The sequence below is a fragment of the Suncus etruscus genome, chromosome 2 (genome assembly GCF_024139225.1).
Source record: "Suncus etruscus isolate mSunEtr1 chromosome 2, mSunEtr1.pri.cur, whole genome shotgun sequence".
In the NCBI taxonomy this organism is placed as follows: domain Eukaryota; kingdom Metazoa; phylum Chordata; class Mammalia; order Eulipotyphla; family Soricidae; genus Suncus; species Suncus etruscus.
The window spans coordinates 7,223,606-7,245,850 of NC_064849.1; the positions used below are offsets into that span (position 1 = coordinate 7,223,606).

The window sequence follows — 22,245 nt, forward strand, 5'->3', positions numbered from 1 at the left end:
TCGCTTACCACCCTCTACCTACCCTTCCCTTTCCTAGCTCTCTCAATGAATGCTTGCCTCCTTTTTCCAGCACTGCCCAAGCCAAACTGCCCTGCTCTCTGATTCATGGTACACCAAAGCAGGGCTGTGTGCTGCCTACACAGCTGGATCTATCAGAAACTAGACAGGTAAATCACTTGACTGCCCTGAGTCTGAATTACAATGAATTACAATGACTACAGGCTCAGGGACTTGTGGTCAGCTGCCGAGTTCAGGACTCTAGGGTCCCTGCAAAGATCTGAGTCAGGCTCACATCTGGCACATCAAAATTGGAAATGGACCCAGGAAAGAACTGGACTCTGTAAAGGCCATGGGGCTCAATCCTGAAACAATATTCATTCCTTGTTCCTCTCTAACTCACCAGGGCACCTTCTGAGCCATCTCCTGGGCCCAACCTTGCTGGGTAGGCCCAACAGCAGAGCCACCAGGACAACCTCAGGGTATGAACCCACAGCATTGTGCCAGGCAAGCCCTTGAAGCCACAGAACAAAACTATCCTTTTCCCCAAATACCACCAGCACTGTTTGACCATCTGATAAATCTCTCAGAAGTGTCCAATTTTCTTTGCTTTGTTTTGTTTTGTTTTGTTTTGGTTTGGTTTGGTTCTGGGGTCACACTTAGCAATGCTCAGGGGTTACTCCTGGCTCTGCACTCAGGGACCATATGAAATGCTGCGAATAGAACCCAGGCTGGCTGCATGCAAGGCAAGCACCTTACCTACTGTACTATCCAACTAGTGAAGATAGTGATATCTTCACTATTCCAAATGAAGACATTCCTTCTCTTCACCTTGGCATGTTTATTGTTACCCATAATAAAGTCTAGTTTTGTGTGTATATTTTCTTAAACTTCACAACAAATTCCAGGGTTAACTAAGAATCATGGTTCTCCTGTTCTGCCATCACTCCCCTCTGGGCTGTCTCCACTCCAGGTGCATCTGGGAGAGGGGAGAAAGGAAGCCGAGCAAATACAGCACAGTGAGAACATGACAGCATTCGCGGGCATTCTCTGCAGAGTCCCTGGAGTCTAATCTATCCCCAGGCTTGTGTGTTTGGCAGCTGAGTGCAATCCCACAGCTGGAACCCACACACGTTGCTCTCTAATGCTCCACGTGCTTACTAGACTCTTCAGGCCAGTCAGAAAAATGCCCCTCCTTTGCTCAGTAGTTTATGTGCTGAAGCTAAGCATGATTGAGAGGTGCAACAAGATCAAAGTGCACAGGTCTTGAAAGTGTTGGCCTCAACGCTCCCTTCCCCATTCTGCCTGCACATTCTTTTCCCTTTCTAACCCCAGCCCACGAGGAAAGCACCATCTACAGTCGCTGCTTCCTTTCGGAGGGGAGGTGTCTCCCAACAGAACCCCTTGCTTCCCTAATCACCCATTGCTTTCCTTTCTCTACATATCTTGGCCCCTCTCTGCAGACCCTGAGCCCACTTCCACCCACGAAGGGCAGGTGCTGTGGCTGCCAGCCCAGGTTTCCACTTCCTGGCACTACCTTTCAAGGCAGGGATCATACCTATAGAACACAGGGGGCCCTGTTCTGTAGAAATAGGCACAAGTCAGCCTAAAGAGACTGCCATGAAAAACCAGGACAGTCCAATTCAGCTCAGTGTGAAATCAAAAACCCCTGTAAGGGAAGCAGAGAGATAGCACAACGGGGAGGGTATTGGCCGTGCATGCAAACAATCTGAGTTTGATTCCTGTATATTCCTTTGAGTGCAGAGCCAGGTGTAACTGCACCCAGAGCTATCAGCACACCAAGCCTGAATGAATCAATCCAATGGAACCAGCCACTTTGAACAACATTGGCTAGAAGAACAGTAATTTGACTTTGTAATACTATTTCCACCAGACCAATGACAGATGACTATTCGGGACAAGAAGGAAGCTCAGTAGTCAGGACCCATTTTCAAATCCCAACATCACATGGTCCCCAGAACACCCCAATGGTGCCATGGGGCCCACCCTTACTGTTACCATTGAATTGCCTTGGTCCTGCTGACCAAAGATCTCCTGGGGTGCCCCCAGATGCCTTGAACACTGCTTAGAGGCTCCCCCACTCCACTCTAAAATGGACTATTAGCCTCTAAAATAAAAATAATTTTTTTGTTTGTTTTTGGGCCACACTTGGCGTTGCTCAGGGGTTACTCCTGGCTGTCTGCTCAGAAATAGCTCCTGGCAGGCACGGGGGACCATATGGGACACCGGGATTCGAACCAATCACCTTTGGTCCTGGATCGGCTGCTTGCAAGGCAAACGCTGCTGTGCTATCTCTCCAGGTCCGAATAAAAATAATTTATATCAGCACGAAGCTGGCACACAGGAGGAATTTGCACATGCTGCTGGGGTGGATAAAAGTTTACCAGACCAACTGTCCAGACCAGCTGCTCTACTGTATGATTAAATGAACTTTTGTTTTCTTGGGACCATATTCTCTTGGCATCTGAAGATTGTTACAACTCTATTTTTTGTTTGTTTGTTTGTTTGTTTTAGGTCACACCCAGCATCACTCAGGAGTTACTCCTAGCTCTGCACTCAAAAATCGATCCTGGCAGGCTCGGGGGACCATATGGAATGCCAGGAATCAAATCAGGTCCTTCCTGGGTTGGCTGCATACAAGGCAAACACCCTACCACTGTTACAACTCTTTTTTTTGGGGGGGATGGGGGTTGGAGTCATACCTGGCAGTACTCAAGGGTTACTCCTGGCTCTACACTCAGAAATCACTCCTAGCAAGCTCGGGAGACCATATAGATGCTGGGATTTGAACCACAGTCCTTCTACATGCAAGGCAAACACCTTACCTCCATGCTATCTCTCCAACCCTCTGTTGTTACAACTCTTGATTCTATTCTTTTTTTTTTTTTTGGTTTTTTGGGCAACACCCATTTGATGCTCAGGGGTCACTCCTGGCTAAGCACTCAGAAATTGCCCCTGGCTTGGGGGGACTATATGGGATGCCAGGGGATCGAACCATGGTCCTTACTTGGCTAGCGCTTGCAAGGCAGACACCTTACCTCTAGCGCCACCTCGCCGGCCCCTTTCTTGGTCTTTTTGATTTTGGGGCCACATCTGGTGACGTTTAGGGGTTACTCCTGGCTATGCACTCAGAAATCATGCCAGAGGGATAGCATGGAGGTAGGGTATTTGCCTTGCATGCAGAAGGATGGTGGTTCGAATCCTGGCATCCCATATGGTCCTCTGAGCCTGCCGGAGTGATTTCTGAGCATAGAGCCAGGAGTAACCCCTGAGTGTTGCCAGGTGTGACCCAAAAACCACAAAAAAAAAATCACTCCTGGATCAGGGGACCCTATGGGACACCGGGAATGAAACTGCAGTCTGTCCTAGGTCAGCTGATGCAAGGCAAATGCCCTACCTACTCCCTGCACCACTGCTCCGACCCCAATCTTGATTCTGATCTTTAGAAAAAGTGACTAGCAACATGAGGATACCCTCTTAAGTTTTACCTTTTTTTGATATTGAAGTGATTTTGACATCTGAAAATTTAATGCCTACTCATTGGCTTTTTTATCTGCTGATAAAAGTATTTTCCAGTGCTGCTTACTATTTGTAGTTTAGAAAATATGTTTTATCAGTTATATCTTTCATGTGTGTATGTGCGCATATACATTTCCCCTAAAATTCTGACCTACAAATAGTAAGTGAATAACTGGGAATCAGGCAGGAGGTGGAGCTCAGTACCTTGCAGGTATAAAGCTCTCGGTTTAATCCCTGACACCAAAAAAAAAAAAAATCCCTGACATCAAAAATTAACATGTAATAAAATATTATAAGAGTAAATCATAGGGGCCGGGCGGTGGCGCTAAAGGTAAGGTGCCTGCCTTGCCTGCGCTAGCCTTGGATGGACCGCGGTTCGATCCCCCGGCATCCCATATGGTCCCCCAAGCCAGGAGTGACTTCTGAGCGCATAGCCAGGAGTAACCCCTGAGCGTCAACGGGTGTGGCCCAAAAACCAAAAAAAAAAAAAGAGTAAATCATAATTTGTAGATAAGCACAAATACCTCTTCTCAACTAGTAAAAAAAAATAAAGCATAAACGAAAGTTTAAAATTTGAATATAAATCTCATCTAATGTCTGAGTTCTACCAAAGTTCTGAAAAATAACCATGAAGCTAACTTTAGAAAGCTGGAACAAATGTCACCCCACCTTAGCATAATTAAAACCCAGATAAGAATCAAAATCACACCCTCAAAGAGCTAAAATGATGACACACTGTCAAGTAGCTAGAGTCTTGGTGCCACCCCCACAGGGACAGGCCTTGGGTCCTGGGAAGTCAGAGGCTGTGCCCACTTCACTGAATGGTCAGAACCCAGAAGGGCAGGCTGACCTACAATGGGATCCAGGAGAGGAGCACGGTTCGTAGAGACTGAGAAGAACAGCAAAGGGGAACCATGGAATCAAGGGGAATGTCGCTACTCAGAGCTAATCCAGGTAATAAGAGACAGTTCTAAGTCAAAGCCAAGAGTTCAGGTGACAAATCTATGAACTCTTTCATTTAGGATGTCCACAGAACAAGGGATTTAGGACTTGCATCCTCTCGGTCCATTTCATTCCCTCTCATTCTGGGGGTTTTCACAGTCTATCAGCTCACACCTAGGCTTGATTTACCCTGCATGTGAGAAATTCTCAGGTTTTCACTCCTGTGATCTAAGCATAAATAATGGCAGCTTGCAAGAGGGGAAGGTACTGGATTTAAGAAAAAAAAACAAACGAGGGTTGGAAAGATAGTACAGCAGGAAGGCACTTGTCTTACCTCCTATATGGTTCCCTGAGACCACCAGGAGTGATTCCTGAATGCAAAGCCAGGAGTAACACTAAGCACTGCTGGGTTTGGCAAAAACAAAAACAAGGGCCCAGAGAGATAGCACAGTGGCGTTTGCCTTGCAAGCAGCCGATCCTGGACCAAAGGTTGTTGGTTCGAGTCCCGGTGTCCCATATGATCCCCCGTGCCTGCCAGGAGCTATTTCTGAGCAGACAGCCAGGATTAACCCCTGAGCACTGCCAGGTGTGGCCCAAAAACCAAAAACCAAAAAAAAAAAAAAAACAAAAAAAAACACAAAACAAAGCAAAACAAAAAACAAACGAAGCAGAAGGTGAAAAGGGATACTGGAAAGTGATGTGGTGGCAAAGCACCTACTTTATAGGCATGAGATAATGAGTTCAGCTCCCAGAACCACAAAGAAAGAAGACCCAGAATGGTTACAAAGGATTGAACTGTGCATCCAATCAGCTGCTGCAAGGCCAGGGGCCTCCTCCATCTGACTGGTAGTGACAAACCAAGGAACAGTCTTTATCAAGGCCAGAGACAGAAAAGAACAGGTACAATTAGGAACCCATTTCCTTCCTATGCATGCACTCCATGCCAGCATACAGATATCTCTCTGAATTTAATTATGGAGACTGGCTCAGATCCCAGCTGAAAGGAGCAGTGCAGCCTTGCCATTGTAGAAGCCCAAGAGCACAGGCCCACAGTCTTCCCGGGAAGGGGATAAAGCTTCTGTTTGGGTTTGCTCCCAAAGCCTTTATAGTCTTGGAGACCTCAAATACCCTTCCCCAAGGAATTAAATGATTAGCAACAATGAGCACTTAAGTTATGGGTCACCATTTCCTTTATTGTAATTATTTCCTGCATTTCGCACCCCCTTGCTTTTCTCAGGAAGGAAAAAAAAACAACCAGACTCAGAAGGTACTGTGGCTTCCAGAATGGGAATTCTCGAGTGTCAATTAAATTAAAACATTTTAAATCTAAGATTTTCTACCTAAAAAACCTAAGACTGGGGGCCAGAGAGATAGTATAGCGAGTAAGGCACTTGCCTTACATGCAGCCAACCAGCTAAACCCTGAGCAATGCCTACAAAAGTTACAAAAGTTTAAAAAAACATGTAAAGGGATGGTTCGATTGCCAAAAGCTTCTGCCTTTCCAGCTTAAGGTCATGCATTCGATTCCAAGTGGCAAGGATGGTCCTAGTAGGGCTGCTACCTGGGCTCAGACTCTTGCAAGAGAATGTGTAGTCTCTGACACAACCCAGGTGTATGTGAGCACTGCCATGGGCCTTGAGCATAACAGCACCTCATCCCTGTGAGCACTGCTGCCGAATGTGAAGGAGCCTGAGAAGTGAGTGAATGCAGCCCATAGGAGTCACTTTGGAGAGCACCTCCAATGAAGTGCTCATAATCCCTGCACAAACACCATAACAGGTATGCAAGCAGGTATGCGAACACCCCAACCAATGGAACACCACAATCAAACAGGTTCAACCCCAGTCACTGTGGCAATAGCAACAAAGAGGGAAACATGGCCTAAAAGCATGAATCAAGGGCTGGCAAGAAAGAAGAGTGGGAAACACACTTGCCTTGCATGCAGCTGACCTGGGTCATTTCACATGGTCAGAAGTGAACAGTGGGGCTGGAACAATAGCACAGCAGGTAGGGCATCTGCACATCTTGCACATGGCCAACCCAGGTTCAATCATGGGCATTCCATATGGTCCCCTGAGCCTGCCAGAAGCAATTTCTGAGCGAAGAGCTAGGAGTCACCCTTGAGCACCTCCAGGTGGCCCAAACCCCCCCACCCAAAAAAAGTGAGTCATGGGCACAGAGCCAGGAATAAATCCTGAGCACAGCCACTTATGAACCCAAAACAAAACAAAAAAGCAATAATAAAATATGTAAAGTTTCTTTAAAAAAAAAAAACACAAAACTTGGTGCTGGAGCACAGCAAGTAGGGTGTTTGCCTTGCATGTGGCCAACCTGGGTTCGATTCCGAACATCCTATATAGTCCCCTGAGCCTGCCAGGAGCGATTTCTGAGTGTAGAAACCCTGAGTGCCGCCAGCTGTGACCCTAAAATGAAACAAAACAGAAAAACTACAAAAGAACATAGCAGCATACAAGGATGTATATAAATTTAGAGATATCTAAAAGTTTGCTCAAAACTCTAACATATCAAATTTATAAACTGGAAGTATTTGACTCAAATTCCAAAGAGAGTTTACAAGAATATAACAAGTCTATCGGGAAGAAAGTATAAAAACAGAAAGGAAAAATATGTAGTAAGAACAGACTTCCAGGGGCTAGAGCTATAGCACAGCAGGAGGGCATTTGCCTTGTATGCAGCCGACTCGGAATGAACCTAGGTTTGATTGCTGGTATCCCATATGGTCTTCCAAGCCTGTAAGGAGCAATTTCTGAGCGCAATGCTAGGAGTAAACCTGAGCACCACCAGGTGTAGCTCAGCCTCCCCTCTGAAAAGAACAGACTTTCACAGAAATCAAAATTCTAGATCATATATCAATCTAGGCTATATAAACTGTCTATATCAATAACTGATAGGAAATTAAATTAGACCACTGTACCCATACTAAACAAATATAAGATGAAGCAAAGATACCAGCATAAACAAGAGGAACTATACAAAAACATTAGAAGAAAATATGTTAATATTTACATAATCCTAGAGTGAGGTTTTTCTAACCATGTCACCAAGGCAGAAATCAAAAAAGAAAGCAATGGTAAATATAGACAATATAAACTTTTCTTTTTTTTTTTTTTTTTTTTTTGTGGTTTTTGGGTCACACCCGGCAGTGCTCAGGGGTTATTCCTGGCTCCAGGCTCAGAAATTGCTCCTGGCAGGCACGGGGGACCATATGGGATGCCGGGATTCGAACCGATGACCTCCTGCATGAAAGGCAAACGCTTTACCCCCATGCTATCTCTCCGGCCCAAATATAGACAATATAAACTTTTCAATTTCTACTCCAAAGAGTATCATGATTCAAACCAAAAAAAAAAAAAAAGGCAATGATAAATATAACAACAAAACCTTTTGAATTCCCACAGGTCAAATGGTATCATGCTTGAAAAGTAAATTACAAACTGAGAGCACTTTCACAACATAAAAGAAAGATAAAGGGGCTAGAGAGATAGTATAATAGGTAGGGCGCTTGGTTTGCATGCTGCCGATCCAGGATCAATCCTCATCATCTCATATGATTTTCAGGCACCAGCAGGAATGATTCCTGAGCACAGGTCAAAGAACTATTGATATGAGTTGACTACACAGTGAATGTTTATCAGTCACTGGTGCTAACTCTGAATAGTGTTTTTGTTGTTGTTGTTGTTTTGGTTTTGGGGCCACACCCAGTGAAGCGCAGGGATTGCTCTTGGCTATGCGCTCAGAAATCACTCTTCGCTTGGGGGACCATATGGGATGCCAGGGGATCGAACTGCAGTCCATCCTAGGCTAGTGCTACAAGGCAAACACCCTACTGCTGCGCCACCACTCTGGCCCGTTTTTTGTTTTGTTTCGTTTTGTTTTGTTGTTTTGTTTAAAAAAAAAAAAAGCTTCCCAGTGGTTTACTGCTCTAGTCTTGCAATGATCTGAGCAGTTATTACACATGGGATAGAGTGACATGGGGCCTTTGTATACGGGGGTGAAGTAACCTTTTCATCCCCTCTGCATGGGCTCCACATCCTGGAAAAAAAAAGGAAAAAAAGAAGAAAAAAAAGGAAAAAAAGGGGGGGGGCAGAGATATATACAGCAGTAGAGAGTTTGCCTTGTATGCAGCTGAACCAGGACAGACAATAGTTTGAATCCTGGCATCCCATATGGTCCCCTATGCCTGCCAGGAGCAATTTCTGAGCACAGAACCAGGAGTAACCTCTAAGCGCCTCTGAGTGTGACCCTAAAACAAAACAAAACAAAACAAACTGAGAGGGAAGTTTCCTGGCACCACATACAAAGCCCTTGGGATGAGGTAATGAACACCTATGGAGTCAGGGGTTGATCCTATGACGGACGGTATGCTTCAAGGATGGAGAAGCCCTGAATCTCCTAGGCCACGGGAATTCCCATTCTCCCCCAATGCTTACTGTGCCTATACCAAAAAAAAAAAAAAGTGAAGGGAACGCCAAATCCTACCACTGCAGCACCCCTTCTTTTTTTTTGTTTTGTTTTGTTTGGATTTGTTAGTTTTTTACTTTATTTTCCTTCTTTCCTCCACTTTTCTCTTCCCTTTTCACTCCTGTGATTATTATTTGGTGTTTTCTTCTTTTCTCATTAGCTGGGTGCATTTTTTTTCTCTTCTTTTTCTCTTTCTCTTTTTGGTAGTTGTGGTCCTTTTTTTTTTTTTTTCTCTCTCCCTTATTTTTCTCTTTTTTTTCTTTCTTTTTTCTTCTTATCCTTTTTATCGCAAACAACAACAGAATAGACAATCTACAACAAGCTATAAAGTGGAGACCAGCTGTACTAGTATTCTGGGGGGAAAGGGAGGGAGCTATGAGATGCATGCTGGAAACAGGGGTGGAGGGAGGACAGCACTGGGGTGGGAGTGCCCCTCATTCGTTGTCATTATGTACCATAAATAATGCTGTGAAAAATACAAATAATAAAAAAAAACTGAATCACAGTGAAATACAAAGTTGCAAAGTGATTCATGATTGACTTCTAACACCAATTCCATTACCAGTGCCCACTTCCTCTACCAGTGTTTCCAGTTTCCCTCCTGCCCCCCCCCAAGCCGGCCTGTGTGGCAAGCACTTTATTTATTTATTTATTTATCTATTTATTTATTTATTTATTGGATTTTTGGGTCACACCCAGCAGCACTCAAGTGTTAACTCCTGGAGGTACTTGAGGGGCCATATGGGATACAGGGATCAAACCCAAGTCAGCCACATGCAAGGCAAATTTACCTACCTGCTGGCTATCACTTTGGCCCCAGTGGCAAAAACTTTTTCTTTTTCTTTTTTTGTTTTATGTACTGTAGTTTACAATACAGTTACTAATTGTATCACTTTGTCTCCTTTTTGTTGCCCAGTCATTTTTGAAAATTAGACCACAAACATTCCACTTTTTTTTGGGGGGGGGGTCACACCCGGCAGCGCTCAGGGGTCACCTCTGGCTCCATGTTCAGAAATCGCCCCTGGCAGGCAAAGGGGACCATATATATGGGATGCCGGGATTTGAACCACCGTCCTTCTGCATGAAAGGCAAATGCCTTACCTCCATGCTATCTCTCCAGCCCCAACATTCCACTTTTATAATAAAAAATAAATCATTTATCTCTTATACCATCTGTCTAAACTTAAGGTTTCAAAAATTACATATTTCAGTGCTGGAGTGATATTACAACAGGTAGGGATCTTGCCTTGCAAGAGACCAACCTGGGTTTAATCTTAGGTAGCACATATAGCCACCTCTGCCCTCCAGGAGTAAACCCTGAGTACTACTAGTTGTGGCTCAAAACAAATAAACAATTTACATAGTCCTTAAATTCCAATAGTTCTAATAAGACGGGAGGCGGGGGGGGGGGGATCTTGAAAAAACCTAAAGGTTCAGATAGGAAAGTTTAACCACGGATACAGTCATTTCAAGAAGCATTTTATTCTCCTCACAAGTAGAAATATGTGTGAATTGTTCCGCAGTGATAGCACAGCGGTTGGTAATTTTCCTTGCATGCTGCTGACTCAGGACAGACCTGGGTTCAATCCCCAGCATCACACATGGTCGGTCCCCTGAGCCTGACATGAGCGATTTCTAAGCTCAGAGCCAGGAGTAACTCCTGAGCAACACCAGGTATGACTCAAAAACAAAACAAACAAACAAAATAATGTGAAATGTGTCAATGCATAAAAATGTCTGCATAAATGAAAGCACCAATTTGTTGAACATCCATTGTAATCAATTGTCTGTACCTATAAAATGAAGTTAGAAAGTCTTTCAAGGGGCTGGAGTGATAGTACAGTGAGGAGGACACTTGCCTTGCACAAAGCCAACCCAGGTTTGATCCCTAGCATCCCATATGGTCCCCCAAAGCACCACTAGGAGTGATCTCTGAGAACAGAGCAAGGAGTAAGTCCTGAGCACTGCCAGCTGGGCTCAAAAATTAAACCAAAAAATCTTTCAAGGAGCAGTTCTTTTCTTTTTTTTTTTTTTTTTTTTTTTTTTTGGTTTTTGGTCACATGTGGCAGTGCTCAGAGGTTACTCCTGGCTCTATGCTCAGAAATCACTCTTGGCAGGCTCGGGGGACCATATAGGATGCCCGGATTCAAACCACCGACCTTCTGCATGCAAGGCAAACGCCTTACCCCCATGCTATCTCTCTGGCCCCCAAGGAGCAGTTCTTTATTCTAATAGAAGACTTCATACATAACTGCTTTAATGTCTACATAATCTCTCAAACAAAGTTGAAAGAAAAACAGAATCTGGGAGCTCTGCTGAGTTGTCCGGGTCACCAGTGCTACTTTCCAGAAGGGTCCCAGAAGAATAGGGCACCATGGAGAGCCCCTGTGAGCCCCAAGTCCTCCCAGCCATTGGCCACAGCCGGCCTGTCAGCACCCTGCTGGGACAGGAGTAGACTCGGTGGGGAAGTGGGCAAACCATTGGCCTGGCCGAAGAGGGCCTTTCTGTATTTCTGGCTAAGGGAAACATTTTCAAGTTCATAAAAACAAAAAACTAAAATTAGAGACGAGAAATGAACCTTGACTCACAGTAGGAAAACAGTATTTTTTTAACAGAAATATTTATAGGCCTGTGCTTTCTGGAAAAGTTGAACAGGCACACTAAGGTCTGTCCCAGAAGCAGCCGAAGGCGGGACAGGAGGCATGTGTGTGCCTAGCAGCTGCTGGCCTTCAAGGTTCTCCCCCACATAGCACTGGCAGCCTGATTCCCAGATAGTCTGATAGAAAAGTCCCTGGGCATGAAAGACCAGGTACCAGGTGTCCAGCCAGCCTGAACCTCCTCTCACAGCAGTCCTTGGAACCAGGCAGTCCAACTCCACAGTTCACAATTTGCCAAAGATACCATTTCCCCTGGCCCAGTAATACTCTTCAGAGTGCTATGCAAAAGGTTAAAGGGTTTCCAAAAAGACAAGATGGTGAAATCTAAGACACTGAGCAGGTAAGGGATAAAGACGCTGAATCTATGTTCATTCATCCTGACATTCTGGGAGTTTATTCCCTGCCCGCCACATAAAGCCTAAATGTCTTCTTGTCACTCCTTCACTCCCACACAGCCAAACTCAGAGTCCTGTAGGGAACCCCCAAAACCTCTGAGGGTGATATCCACAGGGAATGCCGGGAGAGGGGAAAGGCTACAGAGAACAAATTCAACTGGGAAGGAGATAAGATTCTTGGAGTACAAAAGAGGTGAACACAGTGAGGAGATGGACCACATGGAGAGACAGAGATGAGGAATGCAAGGGTAATTCGGACTCATGATTCAAATTCCACACATTTCTCATTAGAATAAGCACTTACATATTCATTTTGAAACACTGCTTACGTGAGGGCAGGGTACATGTCAAGCATTGCCCCAGAATCCACCTGATAGTTTTAGTGTCCCCTCTGCAGTACTGAGTGCGGCGTAGCAGGGTCGCAGCACCACCAGAATTTACCAATCATCAGGCCTGTACCACCAGCCTGTCACCTTAGCTCCCAATCTAGTCTTATAGTCCAGCAGCAGCCAGTCATTAGAGGGGTCCGCCCCTTTAAGACCCTAATTGTGATTGGCTCACTGAGTCTATAACTCCCACTCCGGGGAAAACTAGGGGTGGAGAGTGGTTGGCAGTTAGAAGAGACACAGTTGAAGGAGCAAGTGGATTGAACTGTTTCTATCCCTGTCTGCGACTTTTCTCCCTGATTTGAACAGGCCTTTGGCTACCTTTGGCTGTATCCTTTTGTCTTACATCTTGTACCTGTTCCTTTTACCTGACCCTCAATCTGATCTTACCCTGGTCCCAAAACCTAGCCTAGAGTTTGTCATAGGCCACTGAGCTTCTCTGATAAAAAGATATTTTGTCAGAGTCTTGCCTGCAAGGCCCTGTGGACAGCAGCAATGTGAGCCCATTTCCAGCAGCTGGGCTCTGGCATGTGGTGCCTAAATTGGACTTGAACCCTGGACCCACCAGCCAGCCAATCACATTTAGAGTCTTACTTAAAGGGGCAGATCCGCTGGAGAGATAGCATGGAAGTAGGGCATTTGCCTTGCATGCAGAAGGATGGTGGTTCGAATCCCGGCATCCCATATGGTCCCCGGAGCCTGCCAGGAGCAATTTCTGAGCATAGAGCCAGGAGTGATTTCTGGGCGCTGCCGGGTGTGACCCCTCCCAAAAAAAAATGGAGGAAGATCCCTTTTATAGCTTTTATTTAGACCAGACCCAGCACTATTGAATGAGGCTCCTATAAAAATATATAGTTTTCCTTTCCTTGTTGTCATATCAAAACTGGCACAAGTTGGTGCCAGAGTAGTGTTAGCCAGGAGTGATTTCTAAGCGCAAAGCCAGGAGTAACTCCTGAGCATCACTGGTGTGAACCAAAAAAACACACACATACATACAACAGCTCAGTGGCAGCATGTGCCTCACAGGAGATCCTGGGTTTGAGCCCCAGCACTACAAACCCCATTAAAACACTGCAATTTTGAAGTGCTGTCCCAGCCTTAAAGCTTTCCCAAGGTCAAAGTCCCTCTTCATGACCCCGCCCTGACCTTCCTGTAGAGTAATAGCCTGACCCCATGGGAGAAACTTCCCTGTCAGCTCTTCAGGAAGGGCCCTCAGATAGACCCCAGAAGATGGAGCAGAGAGAATCAATGCCCAGTGGGGAGGGAGACCCCTTGGTCCAGGACACCGAGTACTACCCCTGCTAAGAGAACCAAATGTCCAGGGGAGGAGCTACCTGTTCCTTCCTAGAAGTCACCACAGCACCTGCAGACAGACATTTCTCATAAGGCAAGAATGACAGCAGAGATTAAAACCACCTTCTACCCCATGGCAAAGCCTCCCTCTCCACCTCCTGACCAACTGCTGTGCACTGGGACATGTCCCCATCCACCGCCTGTGTCAGTCTGGGAGCTGTTTCCTGTCATGGCTTTCTGGGGAAATAATTCACATACCACACAGATCACCCTTTAAACAATTCCGTTTTCTCAGCGTCACAGAACTTTGCAAGCAATTTCACAGCCTCCAAAAGAAGCCCTAAACCCATGAGTAGGCACCTCCAGAGTCCCCTCCAATCCCAACTCTAGGAAATAGCCATTCACTTCCTGTTCCTCTGCATACTTCCTAGCAGAAGAGTCCACACCCCAAGGCCTCTTGCAGGGAGCGGCCCTGTCTCCAGTCAGGGTGTAGTCTGACCCCATCACACAGACACATTGCAATCCACTGGCCTCTTTGTGGTCCAGATGTAGAAAGTCTATTTCCTCCTAAGGGTCAAGAATAAAGGCATTGTAAACATCTATATAGGATTGGCAATGGGCATGCGTGTCCCCCGCCTATGGAGGTGCAGGGCCATGTGGGGTGACTATAACCTTCTCAGAACTGCATACTCGTCCCACAGGGCTGGGCGCTAAGGGGCATTTCTTACTTCCAGCAGTATGTGGGGATCATCTGGGATACTGGGAAATAGAGACTATGGTGTGTTCATCCCTGTAACCTCTAGTAAGGTACTCAAAATCTATTCACTGAATAGCTGGAAGCAAAATCACTTTCAAAGAGAAAGAGAAAGACAAAATGCAGCCAATAGTAGCGAGCAGGGTACCACTTGACGGGGTTTTCCTTCCCAACAGACCCGGCATCCACAAGGAGCTTCCCATGTCCAGAGAAAGGCCCCCACTGCTACTGCCCACGCACCCTAACAAAAGGCAAACACCAGCTGGGAAGTGAGGGCACCTCGAGGACCTTGGCCACAGAGACCCCTTTCCGCACCAGACAGGAAAAGCGTTTTTTTTCTGATGAGAAGCTGTTTCCTCCCTCCACAATCCTAACACTTGGTAACGTTGACAAGTTTACATACTTTCCTTGTTTTAACTACATAAAAACAAATAAAAATGAACTCTGAACTGTGACCAAGTTTGGGTTCCTTTACTCTTTGAGGAACAGTTTTTTTATTTTTGTTTGTTTGCTTGCTTGTTTTAAGAAAATGTTCTATATTAAGGAAGTCTGTGGGAATAGCACCCCGAGGGCAGATCCCACACAGCACTAAAGACCAGTGAATTGGAGGGGACTGAAGGGACAGTATGGGGTCTCAGGCACACTGACCCCATGCAGCCCAGGGAAGACAGGGCAGTGCCAGTGTTTAGGGACAAGAGAGTTCTTAGTAGAGCTGTTCGCAGCTTGCTTGCTTGGTTTTTGTCAATATTTAAATAGTACTTTTTTCAAAGCTTGCCCTAGATACCTTATATCTAACACACAATTCTAACGTTGCCAAATCCAATGCCAGCCTGGAAAGGACAGCCAAAACTCATATGTCTATCAGAAAGAAAATTATCTTTATGATAATTTTCCCCTAATCACATCATTCTCACCTAGAGTGAGCAGAAGCCACTGTCCTGATGAAAATAGAACATTCTCAGCATGTCCTGTGCCCAGCTGGGTTCTCAGTCCGGAGGGAATTTTGACACACAAGATGGTCAGATGTAACTTTTCAGAGAATCAGCCTTACATGAGTCTTAGTTTAAGTGTAGCTGACGTTTGTCAGAAGTTAAATGTAGAGTCACTTAACAGAGCAATTTCCTCTGGATACACCCCCAAATTGCTGAAAAATTAATGCAAACAAAAACTCCCATGTGATCTGAGCAGTAGAGGTCATAACTGTCAAAAGTAGTAATGGCCCAAGCAGCCATAAACCAAGAGAATACATAAAATATAGTCTTGCCATGTAATAGAGCAATACTCAGTCCTAAAAAGGAACCAAAGATCTGGACAAATAACATAGCAAGTAAGATGTTCACTTTACACATGGCTGACCCAGGTTTGATCTCCGACATCCCATAAGGTCCTGGAGCACTATTAGGAGTGATTTCATGGGGCCAGAGCAATAGCACAGTGGTAGAGCATTTGCCTTTCACGTGGCTGACCCAGGATGGACCCAGTTTCAATCCCCTGAGTCTTCCAGGAGCGATTTCTGAGCACAGAGCCAGGAGTAACCCCTGAGCACCGCTGGGTGTGGCCCCCAAACAAAAATAATAATAAAAAAAAAGGGAGTGATTCTTGAGTGCAGAGCTATGAGTAATTCCTGAACAGCTCTGGGTGTTGCCCAAAAAATAAAACAACAAAAAAAAATGAATGATTTAAAAGGACTCAAAGTTTTGACATAGCTACAACATGAGTGAACCTGAGAAACATGATGCTGAGTGGAAAAAGCCAGGCTCAAAAGGTCACACTGACTTCATTTCTATGAAGTGTCCAGAAAGCAAATCCCTAGAGACCAAAAGTGGATAAGTAGTTGACAGTGTTGGGAGAAGGGATGGACAGAATGTGATCACTTCATGGAAATGGGGTTTCTTGGAGGAGGATAAAAATATCTTAGAATTAAAGATAATCCATAGCACAACATCACAAATGTATTAAATGTCATAGAATTATTTCATTTAAAATATTTATTATTAGGTTATGTAAATTTCCTGTCAATTATAAAGAAAAAACATTAAGAAACTCTAGAGGCAGATGGAGCAATAGTACACAGAGAGAGTGCTTGCCTTGTGCATGGCTGACCCAGGTTGATCTCTGAAACTTCATGAAGTCTCCTGAGCTCCTCCAGGAGTAATCCCTGAGCACTGAGCCAGGAACAATCAATCCCTCAGCACTGCTGAGTATGGCTCAAAAAAAAAAAAAAAAAAAAAAAAAAGGAAAGATATTGAAGATACTGTAGAGATACTACAGGGATTGGGGCACTTGCCTTGTATGCCACCAACGCCTGGCACTACATATAATCTCACACAGTCAGGAGTGATCCCTAAAAGCAGAACCAGGAATAAACCCTGAGCTAAACTGGGTGCAGCCTCAGTTCCCTTCCCTTCCCCCCACAGAATAGAAAAAACACTAAAATTATAACATGCACTGGGGGATAGGACAGGAAGAAGACAATGATAATAGTGGGGGGAAGCGATCAACCAGGAGGAGGAGGAGATGTTGAAAGGTGGAAAGTGTCATGTACAAAACCCTCTCAGCAACTGTACCATAAACAAGTAAAAAAACAAAAACAAAAAGGGCCTCTCGGGGCCGGAGAGAGAGCCTGGAGGTAAGGCATTTGCCTTTCATGCAGGAGGTCATCGGTTCGAATCCCGGCGTCCCATATGGTCCCCCGTGCCTGCCAGGAGCAATTTCTGAGCCTGGAGCCAGGAATAACCTGAGCACTGCCGGATGTGACCCAAAAACCACCAAAAAAAAAAAAGGGGGCCTCTCAGGGCAGAGAGATAGCACAGCGATAGGGTGTTTGCCTTGCACGCAGCTGATCCAGGACAGAAGGTAGTTCGATTCCCGGCATCCCATATGGTCCCCTGTGCCTGCCAGAAGCTATTTCTGAGTACAAAGCCAGGAGTAACCCCTGAGCGACGCCAGGTATGACCCAAAAACAAACTAACTCTCAGAGAAACAGACTGGTGTGGGGGGAATTGGACTGGCCAAGGGATCAGGGTTGGAATACTGTATGCCTGAAACTCAATCATGAATAAATCTGTCATTTCACAGTAACTATGTTTTGATAAAAATGATAACAAGGCAGAGTGGAAGTAGCAGATCATGACCCCCTAGGAAGTTCCAGCAAAGCGTAAGTCTTCTAAGGTTAGGGGTTACTGTTGGAGACTGTAGAATATGATGCTAATTATGGGGTTCTGGATGGGGCTGGATGATGGTGAGATGGATGGAGGGTGAGGCCTTTCTCTGCTGGCCTGGCTCATGTGCCTGCAACTCCTTCCAGCCAGCGGGTCTGAGGGTTCAGGGTAGCCTCGAGGAAATGCTCCACAGTCAGGTTTCAGGAAACACGAAGCTTTATTTAAGGCCCTCGCCACCTCGGCTTACCTTTTAAGCAAACTCCGTAAGTAGCCCTGCACTTCAACTTGTCTCATAACTCTCCATCCTGCCAGCACTCCTGCTTCTCTCTTCCTCCCTCTCTCTTGCTGAATCCTTCAATCAATCCTCCTTACACCCCTCAGGTAATCCTTCTGTTACCTACCAAAGACCCCTCCCAGAAATGGGCAGGTCTTACCATCAGGTAAGGTTATGCAGAAAGATGGGGGTGGGGTGACAGGAGACCACTTGGAGTGACCACAGGCTTGCATGGTTGGCTTTAAAGAAAGTCAGGCTGGGCTCAATCCTAATTCCCTACCCAAGGATTTTTCACAACTCCAGTGGTCCTCAAACTTTTTAAACAGGGAGTCAGTTCACTGTACCTCAGACCGTTGGAGGGCCATAGTTTGAGGACCACTGAACTACACAATTTACCATAAGAAACATCGCATGAGCCCAGTTATGTACAAGGCTCATGACCCTGTAAACAGGATCAGACTGACACAGGAGAACACACTTAGGGTGCTGGAAAGGCAGAGCAGGAAAAGTCTGTGTTTTCAACCTGCTTGGCTTTTCCCAGCACCTGTTGTCAGTGCCAGAACAGCTCCCTGGGCTTCTGCTTTGATTGGCTCCCTGACTGCTCCCACCAATAGGCCTCCACAAAGACCAGAGCACATCTCACTCCTGTCACCTGGCTTCAACTCTCAGGAAAGCAGGTCCTGTGGGGGAGACAGGAAGCAAATATCACACACAGGCCTCCTATATAATTTTGACAGGAACCCTTCAGGCCCAGCAAGTGATCTCTCCAAAAAAGGCAAGTATCAGCAGGTCCGAGGATTAAGTTACTACCTAGTAGGCTCTGGGGTTCGATCCCTAGCCCCACACACCAAAAAAAAACAAAGAATTTATCTAGGTATCTCCATAGTGACTAATTTGAAAATTAAGATTTGGTGGCTCATATACCTAAGAACTAAGTCTACTTTCTCTTTTCCTTGAAGCTTGTTAAGGGGAAAGCTGATGCGTAGAGACTTGGCAGATAGATAACTGGGGGACAGGAACAAAGGCAGAACTGAATTCCACAAACCCACAGGGCAGCTCCAGGCAGCGTGGGGGAGTCCTCAGTATGCCCCCAAGAAAAACAAGTCTTCCTAAAGTAATCACAATTACAACCAACCAAGTGAGGGAACTTCCAAGGCCAGAGCACTGATTCTCTAGCATGAAAATCAACAAACTCCTTCCAGTTAAATCCAGGAGGAGGAAATGTGCCCAGACTCTCCTGGTAGGGTATTAGAACACATAGACACAGAATTCTGTAGCAGTATTCTGCCTCCGGGGTTTGTAAAGCTGCACAAACCTTTCCAAAACTCTGGTAATTTCTGTGAAATTCTATACTTCCCTAACTTAGCATTCACAGATTAGTCATCTTAGAGTTATTTGTTAATTCTATTCATTCAGCATTAGTTACAGAATCTAGACTGTAATTCCTATTTTCTACTTCCTCATACTCCAAAGAAAACTTTGGTCTTGTGTTCCAGTTGCTGAGACACAAATCTGATTCAAATCTCCCTTTATCCTCCCTTTTAAAAATATACTAAAAATAGCTAGCAACATCTTACTCACCTTGACTCAGTACTTAATAACCTCACTGAGAATCCTGAAAACCAAAGAGGTGCCCAAAGACCAAATCCTTGGTCCTTTAATCAAACTCTACATGCAGCATTAGTCACCTTGGCTTTGTGGAGTTTTTTTTTATGTAATAAAAGCTGTTACAGGGAAGCATACTAAGGACTCTATAAGCTGAGAGCAAGAGATCAAGCAGAAAAGTTACTTTAGAAATGAAAGAACTGGAAATATAGCAATCCCAGTTTATTTAAAGTAAATTGAAAATAACTGCTTCTATAGGGAAATTGTCCTATCAGTAAAAGCTAAATATAACTGACTCAGTGTCTCAGAAAATTAAATTTTATTTTGTATATTTCATTTTATGAAAGCAAGAAAAAATTTTTAATATAATTTTTATTTTGATCATAGTGGCTTAGATTTTTAATGTATAAAAATAAATTCAAACATGGGGGGCTCACACCCAGCAGTGCTCAGGACTTGCTGTGGCTCTGTGTTCAAGAATTACTCCTAGTGGGTTCCAGGGATCTTATGGGTACTTGAGATTGTAGATTGACACCCAGCTATTAGCACAAAACCCCAACTTCCTCCTTCCTTAAACTTCTTCCTTTGATATATAAAGCCCACTAAATCGGTACTTTTGTCTCACTCTCGACCTTCCTCCTCCTGGTTTTTTTGTTTTGTTTTGGTTTTTGGTTTTTGGGCCACACCCAGTAACGCTCAGGGGTTACTCCTGGCTATGCGCTCAGAAGTTGCTCCTGGCTTGGGGGACCATATGGGACACCGGGGGATCGAACCTCGGTCCGTCCAAGGCTAGCGCAGGCAAGGCAGGCACCTTACCTTTAGCGCCACCGCCCGGCCCCTCCTCCTCCTGGTGAATGGGTATTGGTATCATAAAGAAAAGTCAGTTTTGGCTTGGTGCTCAGAGACACTGAGTAAGAAGCCACGAGAAGGCAGACTCGACTTTCCTAACAGGCTTGGTTTATTATTTCTTAGCCACTACTCTGCTTCTTCAGATCTGGCCAATTGGTTTTTTTTGTTTGTTTGCCTTTTTTGTTTTGGGGCCACACCAGCGGCACTCAGGGGTTACTACTGGCTCTGTGCTCAGAAATCACTCCTTGCAGGCCAGCAGGACCATATGGGATGCTGGGGATCGAACACAGGTCCTTCCTGGGTCATCTACATACAAGGCAAATGCCCTACCACTGCGCTTGCATGGGATTTAGAAATGCAGGATAATGTTGGGATAATCTCACAACCCATGGATTTTTATTTTACCCTGCTTGGATGTGTGCAAAATAAGTGCCCTCCCTGCTGTACTAGCTTTCCGGCCCAAGCATTTTTCTTTTCAAACAATTTGAATTAAAATTTCAAAACAGGGGGGCCGGGCGGTGGCGCTGGAGGTAAGGTGCCTGCCTTGCCTGCGCTAGCCTAGGACGGACCGCGGTTCGATCCCCCGGCGTCCCATATGGTCCCCCAAGAAGCCAGGAGCAACTTCTGAGTGCATAGCCAGGAGTAACCCCTGAGCGTCACAGGGTGTGGCCCAAAAACCAAAAAAAAAAAAAAAAAAAAAAATTTCAAAACAGGGGCCGGACGGTAGCGCTAGAGGTAAGGTGCCTGCCTTGCCTGTGCTAGCCTTGGACGGACCACAGTTCAATCCCCCGGTGTCCCATATGGTCCCCCAAGCCAGGAGCGACTTCTGAGCGCATAGCCAGGAGTAACCCCTGAGCGTCACCGGGTGTGGCCCAAAAACCAAAAAAAAAAAAAAAGATAAAATTTCAAAACAGAGGGGCCAGAGAAATAGCATGGAGGTAAGGTGTTTGCCTTCCGTGCAGAAGGTCAGTAGTTTGAATCCCAGCATCTCACCCATATGGTCCCCTGAGCCTGCCAGGAGCAATTTCTGAGCATAGAGCCAGGAGGAACCCCTGAGCGCTGCCGTGTGTGACCCAAAAACAAAACAAAAGAAAAAAATTCAAAACAGAATAGCTTTTCTAACAACAAAGGGTGAGAAAATAAAAGTAGTCTGCCCACAAGACTCTCAGAATATTGATACCCTACAACCAGAAGAAACCAGAGGCTTGATGAAAAAGCCAGACACAAAGGGTACACATGCAAGATTCCAAGGATACAAACATTCAGGGGAGGCAATTCTATAAAGGGAGAAAGTGTATGCATTGTCAGGGGCAGGAAATATAGGGAATAAATGCTAGCATGTCCAGAGTTTCTTTTCAGGATAAAAAAAAAAGTCCTAAAATTATGATAGGGAGGCTCAACAGATAGGACAGTAGGTTGGGTTCATGCCATGTATGTGGCTGATCCTGGTAGTTCTATCCCCAAGACCCCAAGTTGTCCCCTGAGGCCCAGAAATGATCTTTGAATGCAGAGCCAGGAGTTACACCTGAGAACCACGGGGTATGGCCCCCAAAAAACAATATTATTTTATTTTTGTTTTGGGGTCATACCCAGCGGTGCTCAGAGATTACTCCTGGCTCTTTGCTCAGAAATCGTCCTTGGCAGGCTCAGGGGACCATGCGGGATGCCAGAAATTAAACCACCATCTCCTGGGTTGGCCGCATGCAAGGCAAATGCCCTACTGCTGTGCTATTTCTCCAGCCCACAAAAAAAAAAAAAAAAAAACAATTTTAAAAAACAGGGTTGTAGAGCTAGTACAGCGAGTGTAGTGCTTGCCCTGTATGTGTCCAGTCCAAGTTTGATCCTTTGATATATCCTTTGGTCCTCCAAGCACATCCAAGAGTAATTCCTGAGTGCAGAACCAGGAGTCA

The 22,245-nt window shown here is 45.3% G+C and overlaps 1 protein-coding gene and 1 non-coding gene across 2 annotated transcripts in view; one reads left to right on the forward strand and one right to left on the reverse strand.

The window, feature by feature from the left end:
- Positions 1-22,245, reverse strand: part of ADCY9 (adenylate cyclase 9) — a 102,275-nt gene that overhangs the window by 63,218 nt on the left and 16,812 nt on the right. The gene's annotated exons all lie outside the window — the stretch shown is intronic.
- LOC126002474 (small nucleolar RNA SNORA20) lies at positions 8,403-8,533 on the forward strand. The gene has a single exon (XR_007493172.1). It is a non-coding gene; the product is annotated as a small nucleolar RNA SNORA20 (small nucleolar RNA).